The sequence below is a fragment of the Peromyscus eremicus genome, chromosome 15 (assembly GCF_949786415.1).
Source record: "Peromyscus eremicus chromosome 15, PerEre_H2_v1, whole genome shotgun sequence".
NCBI classification, from domain to species: Eukaryota; Metazoa; Chordata; class Mammalia; order Rodentia; family Cricetidae; genus Peromyscus; species Peromyscus eremicus.
Window position 1 is genome coordinate 12,416,909 of NC_081431.1, and position 11,066 is coordinate 12,427,974.

At 43.8% G+C, this 11,066-nt stretch overlaps 1 protein-coding gene across 1 annotated transcript in view; it reads left to right on the forward strand.

The window, feature by feature from the left end:
• The first annotated feature begins 1,042 nt into the window (after positions 1-1,042).
• Disp1 (dispatched RND transporter family member 1) overlaps positions 1,043-11,066 on the forward strand; it is a 165,263-nt gene continuing 155,239 nt past the window's right edge. Inside the window, exon 1 of the mRNA XM_059280215.1 lies at positions 1,043-1,212. The gene's annotated coding sequence lies outside the window, so the exon portion shown is untranslated. The remainder of the gene's footprint in view (positions 1,213-11,066) is intronic.

Consider the following 11,066-nt stretch of genomic DNA (forward strand, 5'->3'; position numbering starts at 1 on the left):
TGGTAAATACAGTAATCACTGAGCTAAAATCCCCACTATCAGGTTCCTGGTTGTTTTTTTTTTTGTTGTTGTTGTTTGTTTTTTTTTTTTTTTTTTGATAACTAGGACAGTCACTTCCGGAAAAACCATGATTCACTGTTTTGTCTATTCTACAAGTGACTGCATTGATTCTGTTGTTATGAAATTGGAAGCTCCAAGGGTTTTTTTTTTGTTTGTTTTTTGTATAAAGTTGAGCATCATCTGGCCTCGTCTAGGTTTGTTCTTGCAGAACTGACCCCACTTCTATGCAGCTACCTGTACAAGGCAGGCTCTCACTTCCTGGTATCCTGCATGTCCTTGCCTACCTTCACCCTTATTCATTCTTTAATTTAGTCTCAACTGAAGTTGTTCGTAGGCAATCTTCTTGCTCAACTCTCTACAACACAGCTCTTAAAAAGTTGTTGCGTTACTTGAGGGATTACAACTTGTACCCCAACAAACAAGGTTCAGCCACCTATCCTCAATAAACCAATGAAAGGACCCAAAATAATAGGGAAAAGCAGAAAAAGCAGAATTATTCAATGTTGCTTCATTGGGAAGAGGGATAAGGAGATCGAGTAACACTCGTCTTCAATGGAGTCCATCTTCAGAGTTCTGAAATGAAAGGAGGGTTTAATAGAAAACAAGAGATAAAAGATAACTAGACAGGCCGTCAAGGTGTGGTTCTCCGTTCACCATTTTCCTGTTTCTGGAGTGATGGAGAAGATAAATATCTGCATTAATGAAATAAAATCTACTCCCTCGTGGTGTGATTAGCCACTGCTTTTGTTTACTCAACTTTCAACCAGAGTGTGTGCCTGAGTCATCTGGTGGACACTTGGCCCAGCATTTGCAGTCCGGCTAAGTGACGTACCACGGGGAGCCCGAGAAGGAGGAGAGGCACGCGCCTCCACACCCCAGCCCAGCTGCAGCGGCTTGGAGTAGCGGGAGGCCAGGGCCCAGGAGCCAGAGGCGGGACTTCCGGTCCCGCTGGCGACCGCGGCCCGCGCCAGGCGGAAGCGCGGCTCCGGGCCAGGATTCGCGAGCTCCGGCTGGAGCTGAGTTCGGAGCCTCAGTGTCCCGGACGCCCGGGGTCCGTGTGGATGCTTCTCGGCGCTGCGTCGCCCCGTGCCGCGGTTCGGGGGAGGCCGGGGAGGCACGCGGGAGTCGGCGCGGGAGAGCCGGGACTCCGGGGTGAGGACGGCTGGCGCAGGGCCGCTGCGAGGGGCTGAGGAGGCCGAGGTGACATCCTCCGTGGGGGTGTGTCCGCGTCCCGCAGCTTGTGGGGAAGGTGGCCCGAGGTGGCCTAGGGGGCTTGCAGGGAGAGGCTCCAGGGCCAGCTCTCTTCTCCATCGGGGTCGAAGATGAGAAGGACGTCTTGACCTAACCCATCTGCGAGATGACCAGCCGCGGCTTGCATGCTCAGCAACCATCTCTTTCTTTGCAATACTGTTTCTTTCTCTCTCTTCAGTCTTTCCCCCTCTTCCTGTGGGCTTTGGAAAATATTCTACATTCACAGGGAAAACTTGAACTCTTACTTCACCTAGCTCCAACTCAGGCTCCCTTTCTTTGTCAGACTCACAGGACTTCATGCCTTTGATTCAGACAAGCAAGCCTACCGAAGTTTTCATTTTGGACTCTGCTCTACCTTGCGAGTTCAGGTTGTCCCACTCCCTTTGTCGTGGGATGAACTCGCAATGTCTGGAGAAGGCTAGCACCTTTATGTTTGCACTTTACGACCTGCTGTTTGCTTCCCAGCGTAGTGACACGTTTTTAGATGCTAAATAGATTGGATTTTTGCCACATACTGGGCGTAGCTAGTGAAAGCCAGGGTACTGTCACTGATGGAGGCTGATTTGTAAGGATTGTTTCAAGTGTTTCACATCCCAAGAGTAAGAATCTTAGTTTCACACACGCCCCCTCCCCCTCCGCCCCCTGTATTTGTCAGTACAGGTAACTTAAATCTTACTTAGTGATCTGACCTGAGCTATTTGAAACAAACCAGAAAACACTGTATATTTATTGATATCATAGTATCCCACTAACTTACTAGAACGTCTTGGTGACCTTGAATCTTGTGCTCTGCTCCAGTGAGATGGTTATTATGATAACGGTATGTTGAGTGGCACATCTGATGTTTATCAGTGTAGGATGGTCCCTTACACAGTGCTTTAACGTATTAATGAAGACATTGAATGAAGTCTTCGGAAGTTACTGTGCTAACTGCTGTGTTGATTTTTTTTGCATGTCTTCATTTAATTTCTTTAAAAAATTATTTTATGGATGGAATGCTCTGCCTGCCTGTATGTCTGTGCTTCACATGCAGGCTTGGTGCTCATAGAGACCAGAAAAGGGCGTCATGGTCCCTGGAACTCGAGTTGTGGGCTGCCATGTAGGTGCTGGGAATCCAACTGAGGTCCTCTGGAACAGCAGCCCGTGCTCTTAATGGCTGCAGCATCTTTCCAAGCCCCTTAATTTCATTTCTTGGGGGGTAGATTTGTTGCTTATCTGATAAGGCTTGGTTTTATTTTAGCATGTTGTCTTGATTTAAAATCTGTAGCGAGTCCGGCGGCGGCGGTGGCGCACGCCTTCAATCCCAGCACTGGGGAGGCAGAGGCAGGCCGATCTCTGTGAGTTTGAGACCAGCCTGGGCTACAGAGCGAGATCCAGGACAGGCACCAAAACTACACAGAGAAATTCTGTTTTGAAAAACAAAACAAAACAAAACAAAACAAAACCAAACAAAAACAAAAACAAAAACCCTACAAAAAACACCCCCCAAAACCAAAAAACAAAACAAAAAACCTGTAGCAATTCCCCCCATCCTCCCATTCCCCTGACTTTTAAAAGAGAAAGCCCTTGAGAACACTCTTGGGTGGTGGAAGTGTTCATCCTTGAAATGCAAGAATGCTTGCCTTCTGTGGTAGGTTTCTAGTTGTAGATCTGAAAGGTGTTCGAAGTTTCTTGGGTTTAGGAAATCATTGGGATGTTTATTCTTTGATGTAACTGTTGAATAAATTGCTTAGTTTTCCCTTTAGATATATTCTTTGCATCCTGTATGATTTTGATGTGTTTCATAGTTAGCTATGTTAGTGAGAATTTTTGATTAGGGGCAGCAAATTGCTAGTTATTTGTGTGTATGGATTCACATTTTCTTTTTATTTCTACTGCATGATGTGTGTCTGTTGAGGGAGAACTGCCCAAGCAGTGGTAATTCAGCCAGCCTTCATATACATGTATTTAAATGTTTTGTTTGGGTAGTCACCAATTTGTAATATATATCAAGCAATTGAGTTTGTTGGTTCAGTGCCTTCTGGCTATCAGCTCTATTATTGTATAGTACATTCTCAGTTACCTGCTTGTCCTAGTTAGAGGTCAAATTCCTGGTCATTTGATCCAATCCAGAACATTGGATGTGGCTGAGGAACACAACTTTGTGGGTTAGGAGACACTACAGAGCCACCAAGAATGGCTGAGGCACAGTCCATCCGTCTCTTACAGCCAGTCCGTATCCTTTTACCCTCACTGAGTTAGTCCTTTCCTTTCATAGTGACCAAGGTGACTCTGGCCTCAGTGACTCAAAGGGGATTCAGAGCAGCTACACAAGACTGTGGTTCTGTTAAGAAGGGCAGAGTCCATTATGCTGAGTCCCTAAGGAAAAGAAGAACCCAGGGGCAAGCTAAAAGTATTTGTAATTGAGGTAGAGCTTATCATTTTTATCAGAAATTTGTGTATAATTTGCTACCTGTAAACAACATTGTTTTGTAATCGTCTATATTATTATCTTTGCCGGAATGAAGGCAGCAAATTGCTAGACTATTTCTTCTTGAAAAGTGGACATTATTCCATAGTATTACCAGATGTTCATTGTTATTGGGAGTTCCAGATTACACTAAAACTTAGAGACACATCTGCTCCTGTGTTGTTTGGTATCCAAAGTGCCCTCAACTTGTGTAGGAACTCAGTGTGGGTCTGATCCCCTATATTGCTATTAGTGATTTTTAAACTGAAAAATTTTATGCATATTTGTTAATTTTTATCTCCTTATGCTAGGAAGGTTATTATTTTTGCTTGTTGTGGTATATTTTGGTGTCTATTTTCTAACTCATTTGTTAATGATTATTTTTAGCTTGGTCTTCTGCATTTAAAATACTTCTTCCATAAAGCTTGTATTGAGTCAGGGCTGGTTTGGGTCGATGATAGTGATTAATGATTCATGATCATAGTGAGATAATAGCATTGCTAATGTGTTGGCATTGCATTGAAAGTACTAACTTAGAAATAGCAGTCCGCATTTCTGTACCATGCTGTCATATTTGAAGAGTTAGAAGGATACATTTATCAACTCTGACTTTAAAAAGTACCCATTTGACTTTTACTATTTTAGTGTATCAGTTAGGGTTTCTCGGGGAAAAATGAATGAGTGTATGTGTATTATTACTATTATGATTTAAAGGTTTGTTTTAAGGGGGCTGAGAAATGGCCCAGTGATTAACAGCACTTGCTGCATAACCCTGAGGACCAGAGTTCTGATCCCAGAACTCATGGGACCCCAGCTTCTAGCGGGACAGAGAAGGATTCCTGGGGCTAGCTGACTTCCAGCCTAGCCTAACTTCAAGGAGAGATCCTGCCTCAGGGGAATAGGTAGATGGGGAGCAATAGAGGAGGCACTGATCATCTCATCTGAGGGAGTGACACATTCAGGCTGGAGATTCAGCAGTTGATTTTGTAGTCTTCTTGTTGACATGTCCATTTAGGGCACATCGTGATGTGTGCTGCCCATGGAGCCTGAAGAATTTTTGCAAGTATAAGCTAATTATTGCATCTTTCATGGGGATAGGCCTTAAGAACAGGGACCACAAGGACCCAGAGAAGTTGTTCAGAGTTCTCTTTCTGGAAGAAGTTGGTGGTAAAGAAACAGGTGCTAATGGAACCTGCAAACTCTGTGGGGCAGGAGTTTGGAAACCCTCTCCCACAGGGTTTTAAGGAGACGCTGGGGGCATTGTATGATCTAAATGGTCTTTTAGAAGGTTGCCAGATTTTAGGCATTAATTTGAGCTGAATCTTGGTAGTAACATCAATGCCATTTGTTAATCAATTGTAGTCCAGGACTGTGAAGAGAAATTTTTCCAGCTTTCTGCCCTGATTGAGTTCTTGTCCTGGCTTAACCTCAGTGATGGACTGTGATTGAGATATGTAAGCCAGTAAAAAAATCCTTTCATCCCCAAGTTGGTTTCAGTCAGTGCTTTATCACAGCAAGAGAAAGCAAACTAAGACAGTAAGTATTTATATTTCACTTCTGGAGAGGTTAAAGTACTTTGTATAATTCTGTGTTAGAGTGAATGCTAGAGCATGTTTTAAAGTCCTTTCCTGGGGAAGTATACGTTGTTTTCTTTTTTCAAAAGCACCTTAATTTTTTTTTTTGTATGTGAACCTAAAGTACAAGAGGGAGGATTTTTATTTCATCTGTGCACAACTAGGTTGTTTTAACCACTTGTTTTATTCCATGTGTTTCACTTTAAGTTTTTATTAGATGCAGTTAGCTTATAATTGGTCAGTTCTTCCAAGGATGCTACTTCAATTAATGTAGCATGAAGGATGGTTGAAAGTAGTATATACTTTGGACATGTTTGCGCTGTGCAGAAAGTGAGGTGGCAGTTGACACGAGGGTGGGGGGTGGGGGTGGGGGAGCTGCTCACATAGAAATCCATTTTCCTTGGAATGTGAGGCTGGAACACTTCTCATCTGACAGCATGCTGCAGGGCAGGGCTAGAATCCAAACTCTGGTGAAAATCACCCAGCTTTTTTTTTTCTCTCTCTACAACCACAAGTTATTGCCAGCTGAAAAGGATAGTGTAGGGTAATAATGAATTCATTTCCATCTGTTGCAAAGAAAGTTACTTTAGACAGTTTTAAACCTAGATAAAAAAGGCTACTTTGAAATGAAGAATGAATTAGTGGCTATCAAGTAAGTAGTTATTAGATTCCTGTCCTAGAAGCCTGTACAGGTGATGCTGATGGCTGTGGCTGACAGTTAGCAGTTTGTTCTCAAATAGGTCCCCTCAGGCGTGGGTGGAAGATGTGGCATGACTGCTCTTAGGTTTTAGACAGAGGTGGCTCGTTCCTGGATGCTGCTTAGGTTTTCTTAAGCTTCAGGGTCAAGTGCTTTGACTGTGCGAATGAGCTTATGCAAAAACACCAGAAACATATATACAGTTTGTGTTCATCTTTTTCTTTTCAATGTGAGAATTGAGCCCAGGGCTTCTTGTGTATTAGAAAGATGTCCTACCCCTGGGCTATATAGCCCTAGCCCTAATAGGTTAAATTAACAATTAGTTTAAAGGACGCGTACTATTGCTCTTTCAGAGGACCCAGGTTCAGTTCCCAGCACCCACATGGCAGCTCACCACTGCCTGTAACTCCAGCTCCAGAGAATCCAATGCCTTTTTTTTTTTCTGGTTTCCTTGCACATATTCACACACATAGACTCATAAATAAAAAGTAAATCATTAAAAACACTTTTAAAGGCCAAATGTATCATTTATGATTACTTGCAGTAAGTATGTTATTTAGTCTTTGAAACCTCAAGGAGCTAAGGCATTTTAAATTGCCCATGTCTGAGATCTTCTCACCCTGCCTTTTCCTCCTTCTCTCAGGCAGGTCAGGCATTTGAGGGGAGGACTGAAGTACTGTACCGTACCACATAGGCGGCTCTTTGTGGGTTCCTTTGGCTGTCCTGTGGTTGATTTAGCCAAACACTTTCCTTGATGGGTAGCTTTAGCAGCAGTGTAACGCAGAAACATGTCCTTAGTATTATTGTAACCTGATTATTAGGGCCTTTACTGAATAGTAACCTTTTAAAAAAGGATTTAATTTCTAGTTGTTGCTGGCTGCCAGGATTTTCTATTTGCTGACTGTGTGGTGGATATTAGTGTCATCTACTCCTGTTAGGAAGTGGGCAACTAAAATACAATTTATTAACCATTGTTTAGGTGCTTTTGGCATTTGAGATCTGTTTTATAAAAGAGATTAGTCTTAATTAGACGACTACTAACAATTACTAACTGTTTAGTGCATGCTGATCCCTGGTTTTGAATTTGTCCTGTCTCATCTAGTCTTCATTACAATCCCATTAAGAGCCATTATACCAGATTTACAGACACGGAAACTGAGGTTTATGGAGACTGAATAGCCTGCCCTGTCTACACAGTAATTATTGGAGCTGGGATTTGAATCCAGGCAACCTGAAGTCCAGGATTTAGCTTTTTAACAACTATGCTATTCATCAAGCAGATGCCTTCTGTGTTATGCATAATGCAGCCTTCCTTGAGAGTTCCCCCTATAGATCCCTCCCTCCCGTGTCCTTTCTGATAGGAATCTGTGTATGCAGGCAGGACTGTCCGTTTCTATTGTAATAAATGTTCCCCTTCAATGTTAGTGCCTGGCTGTTGATTTCTTAGTGTTCGCACCCCAGGCTGAGAGGATGGCCTGTGGATGACAGCCTGTGCTGTCCTATTGGAGGGGGTGGCCTTCTCTTCCACTAACAATAGCAGTTATAGGTTTTTCTGGTACTTTGTGGGGCAGTTTATTTTAGATACATAGAGAAGTTAATTTTTATTCTAAATGGACATATAGATGGCAGCGTTGTAGAAACATCCTGTGAAGAAGAGAAAAAAAAAAGTTGATTTAAAATTGGCCATGAGAGTGGAAAGGGGATAGTTTGTATGTGGATTGTTGAGTTAAAGCTTTTCACTGTTTTGTCTTTATTACTGGGAAATACTTGACCTACAGTGCTTTTACTATACTCTTTTAAATTTTAGAGTGCAGTGTTTAGCTCTATAAATAGAATAATCCTCAGAGGCCTGTAGAGCGCTAAGTGGGAACATCCTCAAAACCTGAGTTCAATCCCCTGAACCCACATCCAGATGGAAGGGGAGAACCGACTCCATGCATCGGTACACAGGCAGACTGGCACACGGACTCCACATAGGTACGGATACAGACAGGCCTTACAGGCAGCCACACACAGGCATGCTGGCACACGGACTACACATAGGTACGGATACAGACAGGCCTTACAGGCAGCCACACACAGGCATGTTGGCAGAGATCAAAGCACTTGCCTCTGACCTCAAGGCCATATTTATCCAGCATCACATAAAAGTAGCCTTCTTTATATAACAGATTACATTGCTGTTTGCTTTTGGGTTTTCCAGACATTGGTGTTAGCCCCTCCTTTTTTCTGAGTCATAGTCCCCCAGAAGTCCAGTGTTAGTCATCTTTGCCCATGCTGGATACCTGTATGGGCACCATGCTGTCTAATCAAAATGGCTCTTGCAACCTCTGTTCCCTACTATGAGGAACAGTAATACCAACTTCCTCTGATGTCATCTATCTTTATGTTATGATTCTTGAGACTTCATCTTTTAGCCTCAGAAATAACAGTATTTAGATTAGCTGTTAACATTCAGCCTGTTTCTTCTCCTGATCATTCTTCTGTGTGTTCCATCCGTATGACAAATTACTTTTGAATTTACTCTACTGTGGAGCTTTGTGTGGGATGGTTTCTGGCTCTGCACTGTGTGTAGACTGCCAGGTTTTACTTCCTCTTACCAATTTTCTGCACCCCACTGCGAATTTTCAGCACCAGGACTGTGCAGATGCCACCAGGACCTGCTGACTTTAGAACTAATTTACCTCTCTGTATTTGTTCATTCTGTTCTTTTTGAGGCAGTCTCTTTACATAGCCTAGGCTGCCCTGAGACTTACTTTGTAGCCCAGGGAGGTCTCAAGCTGGCACCCCGCCTCTGCCTCTTCTCAGCAATGGTGGGAATAGAGGCGCAGTGTCACACCGTCGTAGTCAGAAGCCTGAAGGTCCCTTTTGTCTTTTAGGGACCTCAATTCAGGTTAACACTAGAGTTAGTTTACCTTTACAGGGGCTCGGGTGGCTCTCTTAGAGGCAGAAGAGTGGCTTAGGATATTGGTGTATCTATCAGTCCTTATGGTGATGTCCTTCTGGATAAACCATGTACAGTACCACCTGCCACATGAATGGAGTGTAGTGACTCTAGGGGATTTTAATCTTTCGTACCAGTGATATTTTCATATTAAACATTGTGTGGGTCTTTGGTCAGAAAATAGTCACAGTGTGGTGGTTTGAAAAAAAATGGCCCCTAAAGGGAGTGGCACTATTAGGAGGTGTGGCCTTGTTGGAGGAAGTGTGTCACTGTGGGGGCGGGCTTTGAGGTTTCCTTTGCACAAGCTGTGCTCAGTGTGGTACACAGTTCACTTCCTGTTGCCTGTGGATCAAGATGTAGAACTCTCAGGTCCTGGAGTTCCCAGGATGTCCCACCATGTCTGCCTGCATGCTGCAATGTCCCACCATGATGACAATGGGCTGAACAAACCTCTGAAACTCTAAGTCAGCACCAGTTAAATGTTTTCCTTTAAAGAGTTGCCATGGTCATGGTGTCTCCTCACAGCAATAGAAACCCCAAATAAGACACAAAGAAAGCAAGGTAGCATGGAAGCCAGGAGGAGAGCAGAGCAGCTAGGTGTCAGTGCGGGCACTCACCACAGTGTTCCCTGGAACACCCTTGGATGTCAGCGGCTGCAGGAACAGAGCATAGCTTCTCACTGTCACCTTTGCGTCTCGAGTCCTTGAGTTTTCTAGGGACCTCAACTCAGGTAAAGTGTTATCTGTGGCTTCCGGGAAGAAAAGTTGAAGTTGAGCCAGATGAAGCGGAGTTGGGCCCTTAGGGGAAGAGGAGAGCACATCTAAGGGCATGAGTGGCTTCTTCAAGGAGAGTTGTGCTCGGGTGTCCTGTGGTGATTGTATGTAGGGTTTGGAAGCTTTTATAATGTCATCAGTCAGTGGGTTTCTAGGGACTCTCCTCTCTTTTCCTCTCTCTTTTCAATAGTTGAGATTCTAGAGAGGCTCTGAAGATGCCTTTGATGAGACTTCAGTCGGAAAAGCAAACCAAGAGCACAGAGGGCTAGGATATGTGTTTTTCTGTGATGGGGTTTCTGATGAAGTTACGGGAAATTACAGCTGTATGGCCGGCGTGAAAGGCCTTAAGCAGATGTTGTTGGTTGTATTCAAAGTCTTGATTCTCAGCTGGCAAGAGGCTGCAGCCAGACTTCACAGTGAGGTTCCTTTCCCTTCCCACATCCCCATAATTTGTCTTCCTATTCTGCCTCATGCCCAGTTCTGGGATTATAGGCATATATCACTAGATTTGCACTTTCTCATGATTTCTGACCCTGGAACATTTCTTGTAGTTCATTTTTGACTCTACCATACCTTTTGTCTTCTTTTTTTGAGACGTGATTTCTCTGTTTAATAGCCCTAGCTGTCCTGGAACTCACTCTGTAGACCAGGCTGGCCTCGAACTCATGGAGATCAGCCTGCCTCTACCTCTGGGATTAGAGGCATGTACCACCACTGCCTGGCCTGACTCTACCATACATTAAAAAATGATTTCACTCACTTAAATTTTTTTTTAAAGATTTACTTTATTATGCGCACAGGCCAGAAGAGGACACCAGATCTCATTACAGATGGTTGTGAGCCACCATGTGGTTGGTGGGAATTGAACTCAGGACCTCTGGAAGTACAACCAGTGCTCTTAACCACTGAGCCATCTCTCCAGCCCCCATTACTTTTTTTTTTTTTTTTTTTTTGGTTTTTCGAGACAGGGTTTCTCTGTGTAGCTTTGCACCTTTCCTGGAACTCACTCTGTAGCCCAGGCTGGCCTTGAACTCACAGAGATCCACCTGGCTCTGCCTCCCGAGTGCTGGGATTAAAGGCATGTGCCACCACCGCCCGACTAAAATACTTTTTATTAGTTTCATAAGTTGATAAGGTATTTTCATCCTTTCCGTGCCCATGGTTCTCTCTCTCTTATTCCCCTTTACTACTCCTGCGAACCCCTTCTTCCTAGCAAGCCCCCTCTCACTTTCTTGTCTTCTGATTTCTTTTGTTCTTTTGTGACCCTCTGAGTTTCATTGGGGCTGCTTGCATGAGGGCGAGAGAGGGGATGTTTACT